Source organism: Stegodyphus dumicola, chromosome 7 (assembly GCF_044657685.1).
Source record: "Stegodyphus dumicola isolate Sdum_Otavi_A_Nest chromosome 7, ASM4465768v1".
NCBI lineage: Eukaryota > Metazoa > Arthropoda > Arachnida > Araneae > Eresidae > Stegodyphus > Stegodyphus dumicola.
Window position 1 is genome coordinate 157,434,557 of NC_140774.1, and position 17,293 is coordinate 157,451,849.

The following is a 17,293-nucleotide window of genomic DNA, read 5'->3' on the forward strand; positions in this document are numbered from 1 at the left end:
GTTCGTTAGTAGTGCTTGCGATAACCACGTTGATATATAGAATGAAATACTTCGCTTTGGTAACTTCTAAATAAATTAACATTGAGGTAAATTTCATAACTGTTATAATAGTACCTTATTAACCAGGAAATATTAATTTAATGTTGAGGTAGTTTTTCGGCACGAGCGCGAAGTGCCAGGGTTATAAACATCCGAAACACTAAAATAACATCCTGGCCGATGTTAATATACTCTTTTTTCACTACTAGCGCTTTTTTACTTTCTCGTAAATTTACCAGTAACCGTTTTAATTGAGTAATATGAATATTGTTATTGGAAAAATTCACGTTTATGTAAGAAGAGCGCAAGTTATTTTTATGTTGTTTATATTCCAGTAATTAATTTTGACAAAAAATGTTTTTAATTCTACATTTAAAAATGATCCCAATTAAGACTGATATTTAATTTCAAAGAAAATATTGATATAATTGTATTGTATTTTAAATTAATATAAAGTCATTGATTTAAAATAATACCCCTTTTAGATGGATAAATACGTAACTGGCTTGAAAAGAAAATTAAATGAAGCAGAAGCAGAAGGCAAAAGAAAAGATGAAAATATCGGAAATACATCTTCGCAAAATAGTAAACCTAAATATAGAAAATATGATCCAATGTACTTATCATTAGGATTTACATATAAGGTTATTAATGGCCAAGAACGGCCATTGTGTTTGCTGTGTATGAATACTTTGGCCTCAGACAGCATGAAACCAAATAAATTAAAACGACATCTTGAAAAAGTACATGCAGATCACGTTGGCAAGACAAGAGAATTTTTCCAAAGAAAATTAGAGAATTTAAATAAACAACAAGAAATGTTTTCAAAGACCATGTCTGTAACACCAAAAGCATTGCTTGCGTCATATAAAGTTTCTTATAGAATTGCTAAATGCAAAAAACCCCATTCAATAGGAGAAACTTTGGTGCTACTTACAGCTGTTGACATGATTGAAACGATGCTCGGTGAATCATATGCTGATCAACTTAAAATCATTCCACTTGCAGATAATACGGTGGGAAGACGAATATTCGATATATCTGAAGATCTTTGCGATCAATTAATAGAAAAAGTAAAACTATCTTCTTTCGCGTTGCAAGTAGATGAGGCTACCAATGTTCTTAAGGATGCACACTTGATAACATATGTAAGATATGTTGTGGAAACTGATGTTAGAGAAGACATGTTATTCTGTAAACCTATTGAATGCAATACTACAGCAAGGGAAGTTTTTAAAATCATTGATAATTTTTTTAATGAAAATGGCATTCTGTAGGAGAACTGTGTTGGACTATGCATAGATGGAGCTCCATCTATGGCAGGAAAAAATGCTGGTCTACAGGCACTAATTGGAAAGGTGGCTCCTCGTGCAGTTTGGACGCATTGCATGATTCATAGACAATCACTTGTTTCAAGAGATATGGGTGAAAATCTACTAACAGTATTTGAAATTATTACAAGAGTTGTAAATTTTATCAAAAATAGCCCATTAAGAAAAAGGCTTTTCGCAAAATTGTGTGATGACATGGGTTCAGAATATAGATCACTTCTATACTATTGTGAGGCACGTTGGCTTTCTCGTGCCAAAATACTTCAAAGGGTGTTTGAGCTAAAAGAAGAGATCGCCATATTTCTTAGTGATAATAATAGAGATGAAGCACACTTGTTTTATGACACGAAATTCCTTGTAAAACTTGCGTATTTAGTTGATATTTTTCAAAGACTCAGTATTTTAAATAAATCAATGCAAGGGGTTCAAATTCATGCTTTTACGCAGAAAGACAAGATTACTGCATTTATGAAAAAATTGGAACTGTGGATAATAAGTTTGAAAAATAATAACTTTGACATGTTTCCCACTTTTAAAATTACCTGTCTTGCTGATGAAATAGAAGAAAGTAAAGTTCTTATTAATAATCATTTGACCAGTCTATGGAAGGAATTCTCGTTGTACTTTAAAGATCTTGACGTGTCCAAATATGAATGGATTAGAAATCCATTTGTGATTGAAAAATATGATGATTTTGGCCTTACGACAGCAGAGCAGGAAATGATAATTGACTTATCTAGTGATAGCACATTAAAGCAGATGTTTCGAGATGAAAATAATATTGTTACGTTTTGCTACGAGTAAAGGACGATTTTCCTACTTTGACAAACAAAGCTTTAGAAATTTTATTGCCATTTGTAACATCTTACCTACGTGAAACTAGTTTTTCTACAGAAGCTGTCTTAAAAACAAGGTATCGATCTCGCTTAACGATTGAAAAGGAACTGAGAACCGCGATTTCTTCAATGATACCACGGTTTGAGAAAATTTGTGCTGAAAAACAAGTTCAACCGTCGCATTAAATTTTTATGTTGTAGTAGTATTAATTATATATTCTTTTTTTGTTTTGTTATTATATTTCTTATAATAAATATATTATACTTTTACATAATATTGTATATTACTTTGTAGCCCATTAAATAAATTATAATATCAGTTGAGTATTTATGAAATTTTATTTTAAGATAAATTAACGGGACGCAACAATTTGTTTTTTAAAGGGGGGCGCACCAATTTTTTTTAAAAGGGGGGCGCCCGGTACAAAAAGGTTGGAAACCACTGTCTTAAGCTTTTCATGTAGGCACAAGGCTCACCAGCGACCAAGTGATAAAAAAGCTGGACACTGGTAGTTCAGTCCGGAGTTCAAATCTCGGTGGAAAGGCTGACTGCATGGGCGCTTTCGTGGTTTTCCCCTTGCGTAGCATGTATACGAGCGAGTTTCCTTTAAAACTTCCTCCACGAAGGCATGTCTTTCCTTGGCTTAGTGCCATTTCGTCAGTTTTCTTTTCATGCCGCGTACGAAATACTGTCGTTTGTCCGCGGTCTTTCGCACTTATTCTGTCTTTACCGTTTCATTCGTTGTTCAAAAAGTCACTTTATGATTAAGAAAAGATATATTCAGACGAAAAGACCCTTACTACTTTGACCTGACTTAGCCTTTGAGTTCTAATATTTATTAAACATTTTCTTTAGATAAATTTATTCCGAGCAGAATAATGAATTTGAGACGTGTTCAAGAGGCGTGTTTTTGAATCTAATTCTATTTTTGTCATTATAGTGTCCATTTTTTAATTTTACATACTTCTAAAGAAATAGAACCACTGTTCCTCTGCTTTGACAGAATATCAAAATGTAGCAAGTGTATAACGAAGATGTACATGTTTTACTAAAAATATAGTGAGCCCTCTATAAACGCAACCGTTCACGGTTTTAAAGGATTTTGGTTGTAGATATGGTGGTCTTAGAAATATGATATTCACTGGCAATGTTTGTTTATCTTCACAAAAAATGCAGGTCTCTTTCAAAAGGGGACGTCTTAGAAATGTCTTCAATAGATACAATTCACTATAATTACTATTTTCTAATGTGTGTGTGTGTGTGATTATGGCAAAGCCTCGAAGGCTATCTGCCTAAGGGGAAGAATGCCTTCGTGGAGGGCTTTCTAAAGGAAACTGGTTCGTATACATGTTACACATGGGGAAAACACCCATGCAGCCAGCCCGTTCGCGGGATTCGAACCTCGGACCGAAGTACCAGTGTTCAGCGACTTTACCGCTCGGCCGCTAGTGGGCTTATTTTCTAATGGATAATGGAATAAATTTAATCTAATTGCAGCTAGAAAACGGCTATTTACAATAGGGAGATTTAAAAGCACTGTAACTGTAATTAAGAGCACAGTAATTTTTCTTTCACAATCAGCTGTTAGATAAGATTAGCTGCTTTCCGTGTATTTTTCATGTTATATAACTGATATCCATACGTCTTAAACAAATATACAGCAAATGCAAGACAAATTATTAAAATATTACAATTTGAAACATTAATACTAATTTTCTATTACTGTACATAATACTATTAATGAATGATGAATTTATATAATATGTATACTTAGAATCTAAAAACGATGAATTTTGAATCTGATGACTCTATAAATATATATTTATGTAGTTACAAAATTTTATTAGATGTTATTATATGCATAGTTCTTTGTAATCTTCACAATCTCTAATAAAATGCTTCATATTTATTATTGGCCCACCAGCGGCCGAGCGGTAAAGTCGCTGAACACTGGTAGTTCGGTCCGAGGTTCGAATCCCGCGAACGGGCTGGCTGCATGGGTGTTTTCGTGGTTTTCCCATGTGTAACGTGTATACGAGCCAGTTTCCCTTAGAAAGTCCTCCACGTAGGCATCCCTCCCCTTAGGCAGATAGCCCTAGTGTGCTTTGCCATAATTAAATACACACACATATTTATTACTATATTTTGAGGTGATTGTACTTAAATTTGAAGGATATGTTGACTTCTAAGAGTTGTTCCGTCAGCTGACAGTTTTCATTTATTCAGAAATCTAAAAGAAAATATCTCTAGAAAATCGCCAAATTATAATTGTTACATTCAAAAAAGCTTGCAATGAGAAATATATTTAAACTTTGATAATAAGCTCAGTCTAAAGTAAAGAATAAAATATCTCTTAACCAAGTTTTCATTGTGCTTAACTGTTTTAATATTCCTACACTAAAAAGGAACTAAAAGGAACTAAAGGAAAAACTAAGAAGAAATAAAATAAAATTCAACTGTTTTTAATTAAAAAGTTAATAGTTTTAATAATGAAACATAATTATATTTAATCTCAGCCATATTACCTTAAAAATAGCATGTGAGAAACTCCACAATGATATTTTCCATTTTCACATACACATACCAAAATTAAATAAGTAAATAAATAATAAAATGCAAATTCAGATTTATCATCGAAACTTTATAGCTAATCACTTAATCAGAGAGTAGAAAGTTTGCTTTTAACATAATAAATTAAACAAACAGACAGACAAATATTTGTCTCAAATATATGTATACAAACAGACATATATTTGAGACATTAAAATTCAGATCTGAATAACTTCCATTTATTAAAATTAATATTATAAATACATGGTACAGTAATAAAAAACCATATGTCCATTTCGATTATGTGCGCTTTTAAAAATCAGTATGGGCTTTTATCAGCGTGGGCTTATATCTATGTGGGCTTTTATCACTGTGGCCTTTTATCAGTGTGGGCTTTTATCAATGTGTGCTTTCATCGTTGTGGGTATTTATCGCGTGGGGAATTACCATAGTGGGTTTTTGCAACACCTCCTTATAGAAGGAAGCCGGGACACTGAAGCGAGGGGAAGCTCTGACGTCACAGGTAGTCGTCTCTGACTCACCTCGCTCCTTCAAACAAAATCAAAGCCCCGTAGTTGAGCCAAGAGCGACGAACGTGGAGCGGTTATTTGCGTTAGCGACAGAGTTTTTATATTGTCTCGTGCTTTTTTTATATATTGTCTCGTGCTTTTATAATTTCATACGATGCCTCATAAATGTGCTGTAGCCACATGTCGTGGTAATTATAAAAACGGACCAAAAGTGGCTGTATTCAAGTTTCCAAATGAGACCGAACTCCGGATGAAATGGATAAGGAGTCTACGAAGAAAAGATGGCTTTCAACCTACTAAACATACCAGAGTAAGTTCAATTTTACTGCATTTTTTATGTTTTGTATCTTTACATTTTTTTATTACTTTTATTGATAGGTATGTGATGTTTATGCTTACGATATTAGATTTTGATCTGTGGGTAAGAAGTTTTATGTTTGAAAGATTTTAATCTTGCCTGTTTTAATCATTTCAAAAAAATATTTTCCTTCAAAGTTTTATGAATGAAATAAAGTTCCATATAACAGGAATAATTCTAAATTTAGTAGTTACATAAATGCCAATAATTTGTAAATGCTTTCTAGTATACTGTGCAGGCAGATTCTGTAGTTATTCCAAATTTATCATAATTTATATGACGAGGAACTACTAAGTAATCATAATAGGTTTCATTTTAAAATTTTTGTAATGATATATAAAAGTTTGGTATGATGTATTCAAGGTAATTATTTGTATTTGGTAACCAGTGTTTGTTGTAAACAATTATCTCAAATATATAATTTTCTTTAAATGTAAATAAAGCTGTAATCATTATGATGAGCATTCCAGATTTTACAAATTACTTAAATTATACACGTAATTGATATGATATTACTGGTTTTTTAATTCGTATTTATGTATCAAATTATTTATTTAAATCATAGGGCTTATTGACTTCTGTTACTAAATATTAACATGCATCTAACTTTTGTACTCACAACAAGTTGATTTTTGAATATTTTCTTTTATAGGTATGTGAATTACATTTTCGATCAGATGAAATAATACGAGAAATCGAAATGTATGATGAGAAATCAGCGAAGTTAATTAAAGCCCCAATTTCTAGGCCACGTTTGAAAAAAGGATGCATACCTTCTCAGTTCCCTGATGGCCCATCCTACATGTCATCAAATTCTGTATCGAGAATGTCACCAGAAAGGAAGAAAGCTCGTTTAGAAGAGAAATACCTGGAGAAAGCGATAGAAGAAAGTTTGAAAATGAAAGAACGGTATGATAATGAACGATCATTTGAAAGTTTAATTGAATTCAATAATTGCCTAGAACATCAGATTTTAGAAACATTTTGGACAACTGTACATACTGAAAATTCAACTATGTTACTTGATATTTTAAGTGACCCAGCTCCAGAAATTCAGAAATCGGTAGTAATAAATGAGGATTTAACAGTATGTGTTTATATTAAAAACATCGCTATAAAATCTATTGGTAAATTTTTTTCCCTCTAAAAATTAGTAATGTAAATATGTTTCTAGAAGTACTAAAGGAAGTTGAAAGTCTGTCTCATAACTTACAAAATGAAGAATATATTAAGAATTCTATACAAATTGTGGATGATATGCTTTCAGAATTGAAAAGAGTGTTACCTGAAAAAGAAACTGAACTGAACTTCCTTTCAGAGCAAGTAAATAAACTAAATGTAAAGAAAGAGAAGTATCGATATACTCCAGATTTACTTATTTTTTGCAGTTTGTTAAACTCGATCTCACCGCATGCATACAAGTTTTTACGACATTCAGGTTACATTTCTATTCCCCATCCACGTACTATTCGTAGAATTTGTTCAATGTTTTCTCTTAATCCTATTACTGAGCAATTTAATGATGACTTTTTAGGATATGTTAAACAAAGATGCAAGGATTTAGAAGAAAATGATAAAACTGTAATTATTATGATGGATGAAGTGCATTTAAATTCATGTTTCGATTTTAAAGGAGGAAATTTGTGTGGCATGGCCTACAACTGTGAAAAAGCTGCTACAAGTGCTTATGTTTTTATGATACGTAGCTTATTATCACCTTTCAAGGATGTGGCACATATATTACCAGTTAAATCATTAAATGCTGAGGATCTGTATCAATATCTTAAGAAAATTATAATTGGTTTAGAAAATATAGGTTATAGAATTGTGGCAGTTGTCTCTGACAATAATTCAATAAATAAAAAAGCCATGTCATTATTTTGTATGCCTCCAAAAATTAGTATTGTGTATAAAAACCCTGCAGACTTATCTCGGCCACTATTTTTTGTTATTGACTCAGTGCACATCTTGAAGTGTGTCAGGAACAACTGGATAAATCAAAAAACTTCTGGGCAATGTTTATTTTATCCAAATTTTGAAAATTTTTCCAAGGTCGAAACAGCGGCATTTGCATGCATAAAAAGTCTCCATTCATTAGAGGCAGGCAGAATTGTAAAATATAGTTATGGTTTGACTCTGAAAGCTCTGTATCCAACCAATTTGGAAAGACAAAATGTCAAGCTAGCATTACAAATATTTGACAGTCGTCTTGCAGAGGCAATAATGGTTATTGGTAAAGAAAATAGTATTTTAAATTACGAAACAACAGCTGAATTTATTAAAATTATATCTACATGGTGGTCAATAGTCAATGTCAAAAGTATCTTTAAAGGACACCATAAGATGAATGAGTATCAAAAGCCGTTAACTGCGCAAAATGATGATGTTAGATATATTTATTTAAATAAGTTACTTGAGTGGTTAGATCAGTGGAAACTTTTAGGCTGTTCTAGTGGTGGACTAACTAAGGAAACACATTTTGCATTAACACATACTAGCTATTCGTTGCTCGAAATGGCAAGGTATTGCATTGAGGAGCTAAAATTTACTTACTTTTTACCAGGAAAAGTTCAGACAGATCTCCTAGAGAATAGATTCGGAAAATATAGACAGCTGGCTGGTTCACAACATAATATTTCTATAAGGCAAGTATATGAAACTGAAGCAAAATTAAGATTACAAAGTCTTCTGCCAACTGTTATTAAATCATCAAAGTATGGAGGAATTCCTATTTATCTAAATTGTAAAAACCTGTGTATTGAATCTCTGGAGCAAGAAAATATTGGATGCACTTTCTCAGGAAGAATAACTATTACAAATGAAGATATACAAAATGTTCAAAATGACATACCAATTTTAATGTATATAGCTGGTTACTGTAGTTATAAAGTTGTGAAACTATTAAGCTGTGATATTTGTAAAGGCAATCTAACTATTGATAAAGAATTAATTGTAGAAAATGAAGGACAGTCTTGGATAAAAAGATTTGATAGAGGACTTCTATATCCTCATCCTGATGTACTAAATTCAGTAATATATAATTATGTTGTTATTCAAAAACTTGTATCTGAAGAATTTGAGAATGAATTTTTATTTTCTGCAAATCAGAGGGATATAGCATGTAACTTAACTCTAGACATACTGATAGAAAATGACATTTTTTTAAATCTAGATTATTGCCCTAAAGCTCATGAGTCACAGAAAGTGTTAAAGCAGATTCTTTGGTCATCAACGAACACATTTTTAAATAATTATTGCAAATTAAAGAATGATACACTAAACCAGAAAAGCATTGCAAAAGAGCGCAAATTGAAAACTTTAAAGCATAAATAAAAATATAATGGGTGTTTAGCAATTAAACATTTAAAAAATGTAGGTTTTAATTCAAATGATGCTGTATTTCATAGACTAGTAAGTTTAGTAACTTTAATGCATGTAACAAGACACAAAAAATTAATTGAGCAAAGCCTAGTGATGTTAGTTCAGATTTATTTCTGTTGAAAAAATATTTTCGCATCTAACAGTTACTGTTACACATTATTGTGAATTCCTTATTATTTTTTTTCTACTCATGTATGCTGTCTGTTTAACCTTGAGATCACTTGAAAAGTAATAGTAACGAAAAATTCATTTCTATGCATCTATGTAAATAAGTGTCTGGGTTGTATTTTAAGTGGTCCTTATCATTAATGTGGATATCAAATTAGTGTTAACATATGGTAAGATTCTTTATCATTATAATTGACTTGAAATATTGAAAAATTCATTTCCTTGCCCTTAATTTGTTGTGTAAAAAAGTGTCTGCGTTATGTTTTTATGTGGCCACTACTTTTATCATTTGGGTATAATTTTGGTGTTAACATGATAAAATACTTTATCAAAGTAACAGTTATATGTTTCAAAATGCTTACAAAATGTTATGTATATAATAACTGCCACTGTTATACTGGTAATGGGTCATTATACTTTTGTTGATATGGACAGATATTGACTGTTTTACATTCAGATGACTTGAAATATTGAAGAAGGCATGTCCTTTTTTTAATTTCTCATCGCGTAAAAAAGTGTCTCGGTTTCTGTTTTAGTGCGGCCACTACTTTTATCATTTGGATATAAGTTTGGTGTTAACATATGGTAAAATGCTTTCTCCTGATAAAAGTGATATGTTTCAGCTTTGGGTACAAAATGATATGTATATAATAACTGCCACTGTTATACTGGTAATGGGTCATTATACTTTTGTTGATATGGACAGATACTGACTGTTTAACATTCAGATGACTTGAAATATTGAAGAAGGCATTTCCTTGCCTTTAAATTGTCATTGCGTAAAAAGGTGTCTCGGTTTGTGTTTTAGCGCAGCCACTACTTTTATCATTTGGGTATAAGTTTGGTGTTGACATATGGTAAAATGCTTTCTCCTGATAAAAGTTATGTTTCAGCATGCTTACCGAATGATATGTATATAATAACTGCCACTATTATACTGGTAATGGGTCATTATAATTTTGTTGATATGAACATATACTGACTGTTTTATATTTAGATAACTTGAAATATTGAAGAAGGCATGTCCTTTTTTTAATTTGTCATCGCGTAAAAAAGTATCTCGGTTTGTGTTTTAGTGCGGCCACTACTTTTATCATTTGGGTATAAGTTTGGTGTTGACATATGGTAAAATGCTTTCTCCTGATAAAAGTGATGTTTCAGCATGCTTACTGAATGATATGTATATAATAACTGCCACTGTTATACTGGTAATGGGTCATTATAATTTTGTTGATATGAACATATACTGACTGTTTTATATTTAGATGACTTGAAATATTGAAGAAGGCATGTCCTTTTTACTTCCTTGTACGAAGTAAAAAGGAAGTATTGTAATCGCGAAAAGTTTCAGGCAGCATATTTCACCGAAAATATCCATTTTGACCGCTATCGAATGCAATTTAACGATGTTTTTGCACCATATCTGTACGTAAGGACAGAATAAAATACTCTTTTCCTTCAAAAAAATTATAAAACTGCTTAAAAAAACTGAAACTAAAATTAATTCTGAAGAGAATTTTTCGTGGCTTCTGTACGAACGTTCGTGCGTACGTACATATCTCACATAACTCAAAAACGAGTAGCCTCAGACTGCTATAACATGTATATGTGCACCTCGTATTTTGGTTGCAATCGGCCACACCAAACGTATATAAATATTTTATATATATAATATATTTATATATATAAATATATTTATATATATATCCACTCTATGACTTGAAATATTGAAGAAGGAATTTCCTTGCCTTTAATTTGTCATCGCATAAAAATGTGTGTGGGTTATGTTTTAAGTGGCCACTACTCTTATCATTTTGATATAATTTTTGTGTTAACATATGGTAAAATGTTTTATCGAGGTAACAGTTATATGTTTCCAGCATGATTAGAAAATTGTATGTTTATAATAGCTGCTGCTATTATACTGGGAATGGGTCATTATAATTTTGTTCATATGGACATGCACTGACTGTTTTATATTCAGAGCACTTGAAAGATGATAATATTGAAAAATTCATTTTCGTGCTGTTGAGTGTTTGCTGCATAAAACGGTATCTGGGTTGTATTTAAATGGCTACCACTTAATGTTTAGTAAGTGGTTATCATTTGGTGTTAACATACTGTAAAATGCTTTCTCGTGATAAAAGTTGTGTTTCAGCATGCTTACAAGATGACAAGTTTATGGTAACTGCTGCTTTTATACTGAGAATGGGTCATTATAATTTATATTTTTTATATGGGCATGTACTGACTGTTTTACACTTAAAAATATTGAAAAATTCATTTCCTTGTCTTTAATTTGTCATTGTGTAAAAAAGGGTCTATGTTGTGTCTTTAAGTGGCCATTACTTATATCATTTGAGTATAATTTTCATGTTACCATATGATAAATTACTTTATCAAGATAACAGTTATGTGTTTCAGCATGGCGACAAAATAACAGGTTTGTAATAACTCCTACTATTATTCTGGGAATTGGCTGAATAAAGGGTGTCTCTGATTAGGAGCACTCATTTCACAAACCTGTGATTTTCATGTGCATTTTGAAATTACCTGTGTCCCATAATTAAGACTGGTGGCTTTCTGGACAAATCATTTTGATATATTCTTTGCTTAAATTAAACAAGCCTGATAGCGAGTAACTTAGAAGATCACGATTTTAGCTTGGAAAAATTACAACAAAATTGTGTTGCATGTAGTGACCAGATACTTTCAAATTGGATACTGGTGCATAGGTAAAACATTTTTATTATTTTCTATATTTGAAACATTAACTGATAATCACTTCCTTTACACAACATCAATAAATGTTTTTACATATACTGGTGATGCTGACATCCATTTGCTGTTGAATGTATCTTTATATGCTTCATAAATAATAATAGCCATCGTATAAAATTTAATATCATTTGTGCACCTGAAGTGTTTTAAATGGTAATGGACGGTCTTCTCAAGTGTTTGCCCGATATTTATCCATATTATGGCAGTATCGTAATACATTTTGAAACTATTAATTGGCTGTTGTAAAAAGTTAATAACGGTGTTTGTAATTGCCATACAAAATGGGTTGAAATTTAACGAATAGAAACTTGAACTTGCAGTATCAAAATTTAAATATTAAGGTCACATAGTCTCATCTTATTGTTTCTGATGAGACCCAATTAATATAGAAGCAGTTTTGAAATTTTCACACCTGTTATAAATAAGAATTGATGAGATTTCTTAGTATGGCAATATGCTTAATGAGATTTCTGCTTCAATTTTTACAAGAAAGTTTGAATAATTTATTGATAAAAAGAGATCAGCTGGTTTTAACTTATTTGTATGTTATAACTTAGGTGTTGTGTTGTTATGCTGACTGCTTGCATAAAATTGTAAATAAATTTTTTTTTATTTTTCACTTGTGAATCTTTATTTTCAAGTTCAGCTATATAACTAACACAATACAGTTAAGTACATATACAACTAATATTATTGGTTCTACAGATTTAAGCAATAATTTTAAATTGCACATTGAATTATTTGCTCAGCAAACCTCTGATATACTAATTTATTTAAAACTTGCAAGACACATAGCATATTATAGACAAAATTTAGTGCATTTTTATACCATTTTCTTTTAAAGACAAATTACTGATTGGAAGAAAAATGAAATGATAAGTAATAGTTTGTATGCAGATAATTTGGGTTTTTTTCATAAATATTAGAAAAATATAAAGCAATATTAAATTATGAGGGAAAAGTCAGAAATTCCTTTTTTGAGTTAGTATGGCTGATTTTTAACTTTTTAAATGCTGCTGTGAAACCTACAAGGAAGTATAATTCATTAAAGTCAAGAAATAAGAAACAAAAAATTCTTAAATTTATGTCAAATTTTATTGTGTTAAATTTTGAAGTAATTAAATTATTCATTATATATAATTGAATCTCTGAATAAAATCCCCCCCAAGTATCTATATCAAATAGTGAAATCAACGTTAAGTACGGCACTAGCGCGCAGCCTGTTTTGTTTCGTTGCTCTCTCGGGGTTTCGACATAGACGACTACGCGTGACGTCACAATCCAGTGTCCCGGCTTCCTTCTATAAGGAGGTGTTGGCTTTTGTCGCGTGCGCTTTCGTCCAGTGGGCTTTTGTCTGGGAACCATATTTTTGTTGTGCTGGTGTCAAATTTCGGGAAAAGAAACTTAAAGGATTTTTTCATTGTTTACAATCTGATATACTATGGCTCCAATGGCAGTATCGGAAGCATCAGTTGTTAGCGATATTTCAGCCTTTTCGGATGAGTGAGTTAAATTTGTGGCATGAATAAGTGCATCTTTTAAAACCTGGAAGGCGTTTCATGTTTCTGCCGTCCAGGTTATTTCTTTTTAATATTACTGAGCAATGTTGTTAAAAAGTTGTTGCAGTTTCGCACAATTTGGTATGGATCTCTGATAAAATCGTCTTAAACTAGTAAATGAATTTGATTCTGGGAAATTTTTGATAGCAGCAACTTTCGTTGAAAGGTTTAAGTCCTTCAGCTGACACTTCGTATCATATGAATGCAAGTTTTGTTTGACCGAATTTACACTTTGCCGCATTAATACACAGGCCATATTCATTTAGTCTCTCGAGGATTGCTCGTCTATGTTGTCAATGAGATTCTTTATCAGGAGAGGCTATTAGAATATCATCCAAATAGCAAAACACGGATTCTAGTCCATTCAACACACTGTTCATGAAACGTTGGAACGTTTGCGCCGCATTTCGTAGGCCGAACATCATGAATGGGAACTTAAATAAGCCAAAGGGAATGAGAATGGCCGTTTTCGGTATATCTTCTTTGCGAACCGGAATTTGATGGTACGCTCTAATGAGGTCTATGGATGAGAAAACTCTTTTTTTTCCACCTAAAATGGAACTGCAATCTGTTAAAAATGGGAGAGGGTATCTATCAGAAATCGTGGCGTTCTTTAAGACTCGATAGTCTCCGCAAGGTCTCCAATCTCCTGATTTCTTCATAGCGAGATGTAGTGGGCTCGACCAGTTACTTTTGGATGGCCTGCATAAACGCATTTGGAGCATAAATTCAAACAACCTTTCAGCCGTTTTGAGTTTCTCAGCTGATAGTCTTCTAGCTTTAGCGAAAACTCTGGTTTCGATATAATGTTCGATGTTATGATTTTTAACTACAATGGTGGCCAAAATTGTGGACACTTTTGGAAATTTTTATGTTTTTGAACTTTGTATGCTTATAGAAAATGTTACGTTTCGCAAAATGCAAACTTGTATATATCATTTTAAAGAGAATTTATTACTGAATTCAATACAAAACACAAAATTCAATTATTTGCAATACAAAAAAGTTACATGTACTTTAATATAAATAAAAAACACAGTTATGAAGTGGTTTGTAATGTCTAGCTTTCCTGGCCAATCACTGTTCTTGTTCTGAGAACCAGTCAAATGTTAGTAACTGCCAGTAGAAGCTGACATCATGTTTACACTTGAAACAATTCATTATTTTGCTTTGTTCTGTAGAAGGAGGACCTGTTTCTTATACACTGCAATTACAAGTAGGAATTTTTGTAAAAATTTGTAATATTTAGTCAAGAAGCAATGACATCAAATAAAAGAGTAGATTGGACACCTAGAAAGAGACATAATATTATTGTGTTACGAGAAAGTGGTCTTTCCTATGCTGAAATTGCAAGACAGGTGGGTGGTTCAGTGACTACATCTGGAGTCCGAAAGTTTTGTTTACGATATCAGGAGACGAATTCAATAAAAAAACCAAGAAGGAAAAGGCCGGAAAAGGTGCACACATCTATTGATGACAGAAGAATAAAAGGACTATGTCTCCAAGATAGAAAAATGTCATCAGCGGACATCAGAAGTGATCTCAATGATGCTGGTGTTTCTGTCAGTTCAAGAACAATCAGGAGAAGATTAACAGATGTTGGACAGAGAGGTAGAATTCCACGAAAAAAGCCTTATCTTAATTTTCAGCAACGAAAAAAAAAAAAAAGACTACAGTGGGCAAAGGAATACATTAATTGGACAGATGATCAGTGGTCACAAGTTATATGGAGTGATGAAACTAAGATATCGTTATTCGGTAGTGATGGGCGAAAATATGTAACACGTAGAATAGGAGAAGGGATACATCCTGACTGCATTCAAGCAACTGTGAAGAACCCAGTTAGTGTTATGATTTGGTCATGCATGTCATCGATGGGACACTGAATGCCAGAAAATACATTGACACTATTCTAGAACCAAAACTTCTACCTTCCATCAGAGATTTCTTTCCCAACAGTGCTTCGTTTATTTTACATCAGGATTCTACTCCTTGCCACACGGCCAAAATATCCAATGAGTGGTTTCGTACAAAGAGCATTAAATTGTTGTCATGGGCAGGAAAGCCCTGACCTCAATCCTATCGAAAATTTGTGGCACCTTTTGAAAACTTTTGTCCGAATGAGGCGCCCATCAAATAAAAGGAAACTAATTGAGGCTATAATTGTTTCCTGGCATCATGTAATAACGAAAGAAGAGCTTAAAACTCTTGTCAGCTCAAACGTCGATGTGAAGCTGTAATCAAAAATAAAGGGTACCCTACTAAGTACTGATAACTCACTGCAATCATCACTATCTGATGTATATCGATAACTATCATCGTTTAACTTTTTTTGTATTGCAAATAATTGAATTTTGTGTTTTGTATTGAATTCAGTAATAAATTCTCTTTAAAATGATATATACAAGTTTGCATTTGGTGAAACGTAACGTTTTCTATGAGCATACAAAGTTCAAAAACATAAAAATTTCCAAAAGTGTCCACAATTTTGGCCACCACTGTATATTATTAACTACATTCAGTTTTAACAAATCCGGAAAATCGTTAATCATGTGTTTATATGGATCATTTACGACATTTAAAATTGGAATATTATTATTATTATTTTGACAACAAGGAGTTCCATTAGTTGTTAACAATGCAGTACCATCAATCAACTTGCGATTTTTGGAATCTACCAAGTTTAAAATTTGCAAGAAAATCCATGCCTATTATCGGTTTGTTTACTTCCGCAATTACATAAGGCCATGTGAACGATCGTCTGAGTCCAAGATCAAGCTTGAGTAATTTTTGGCCATATGTTTTGATTTTCGTGCCATTTGCAGCAAAGAGTTCTAATTTTGAGAAGCGAAGGTAAGGTAGGAATAACTGAAATTTCTGCCCGGTAAGGGGCTATTAAAAATTGAGTAGCCGATTCTCTGTCGCTGATGAAAAGATGACTCAGCTGCACCCCTTGTCCCTCCGTCGTCAATGAGACGGGGAGCTGGTTTTCCGGGCTATTTTTCTGTGATTTTGATGAGAAGTTGCACGGTTGTTTACACTTAAATGACTTATCACTGAATTTTTTATGGTAATAACAAATATCACTAGATCTTTTACCACTGTACCCTATATCTCTTGATTTAGATCGGTTACAACAATAGGGACGACTGCGACGTTGCTTGGATAAAGCAGAAACTTGTAAGCTAAGTTCAATAACCAGTTTTTGTAAACTTTCAATCACTTCCGTTTTTACCGTTATAGATGAAGCATTTGCGGAGTAACAAGGTTTAATTCTCAAATCTTATCGGCCATTATCGGCTTTTGACAAATCCTCACCATTAACAGATATAATGCTACGCATATTAATGAGTAAACGTTATAGCCACAATGTTTTTAGGAAAGTTACTTTATCGCCGCCAAATTACGCATCTCAAAAAGCAACTAAGATGCCTTTTTGTCACCCAGTTCTAATTCACTCAGTAAAATTTGGGTTTTTTGAGTCTCTGAATATGCATGTAATGAAATTAGTCCATTTTTAACGCAGTTTGCTGATTATTATTGTATAAATATATTTACCTTTTTTTTAAATTCATATTAATGGTCCGCCAAATGTGAAATTATATATGGAATGATCCGTGAAGTTTTAAGGGTTTACGACCGCTGCTTTAGAGATTAAAATGTGAAATTTTGCAAGTATTTTCTCCTTAGCAGAAATCCCTCCAAAACTGCACCTACAATTCCAGTGGAAGTTTGAAGGATCATTTATTCAGTTCGATA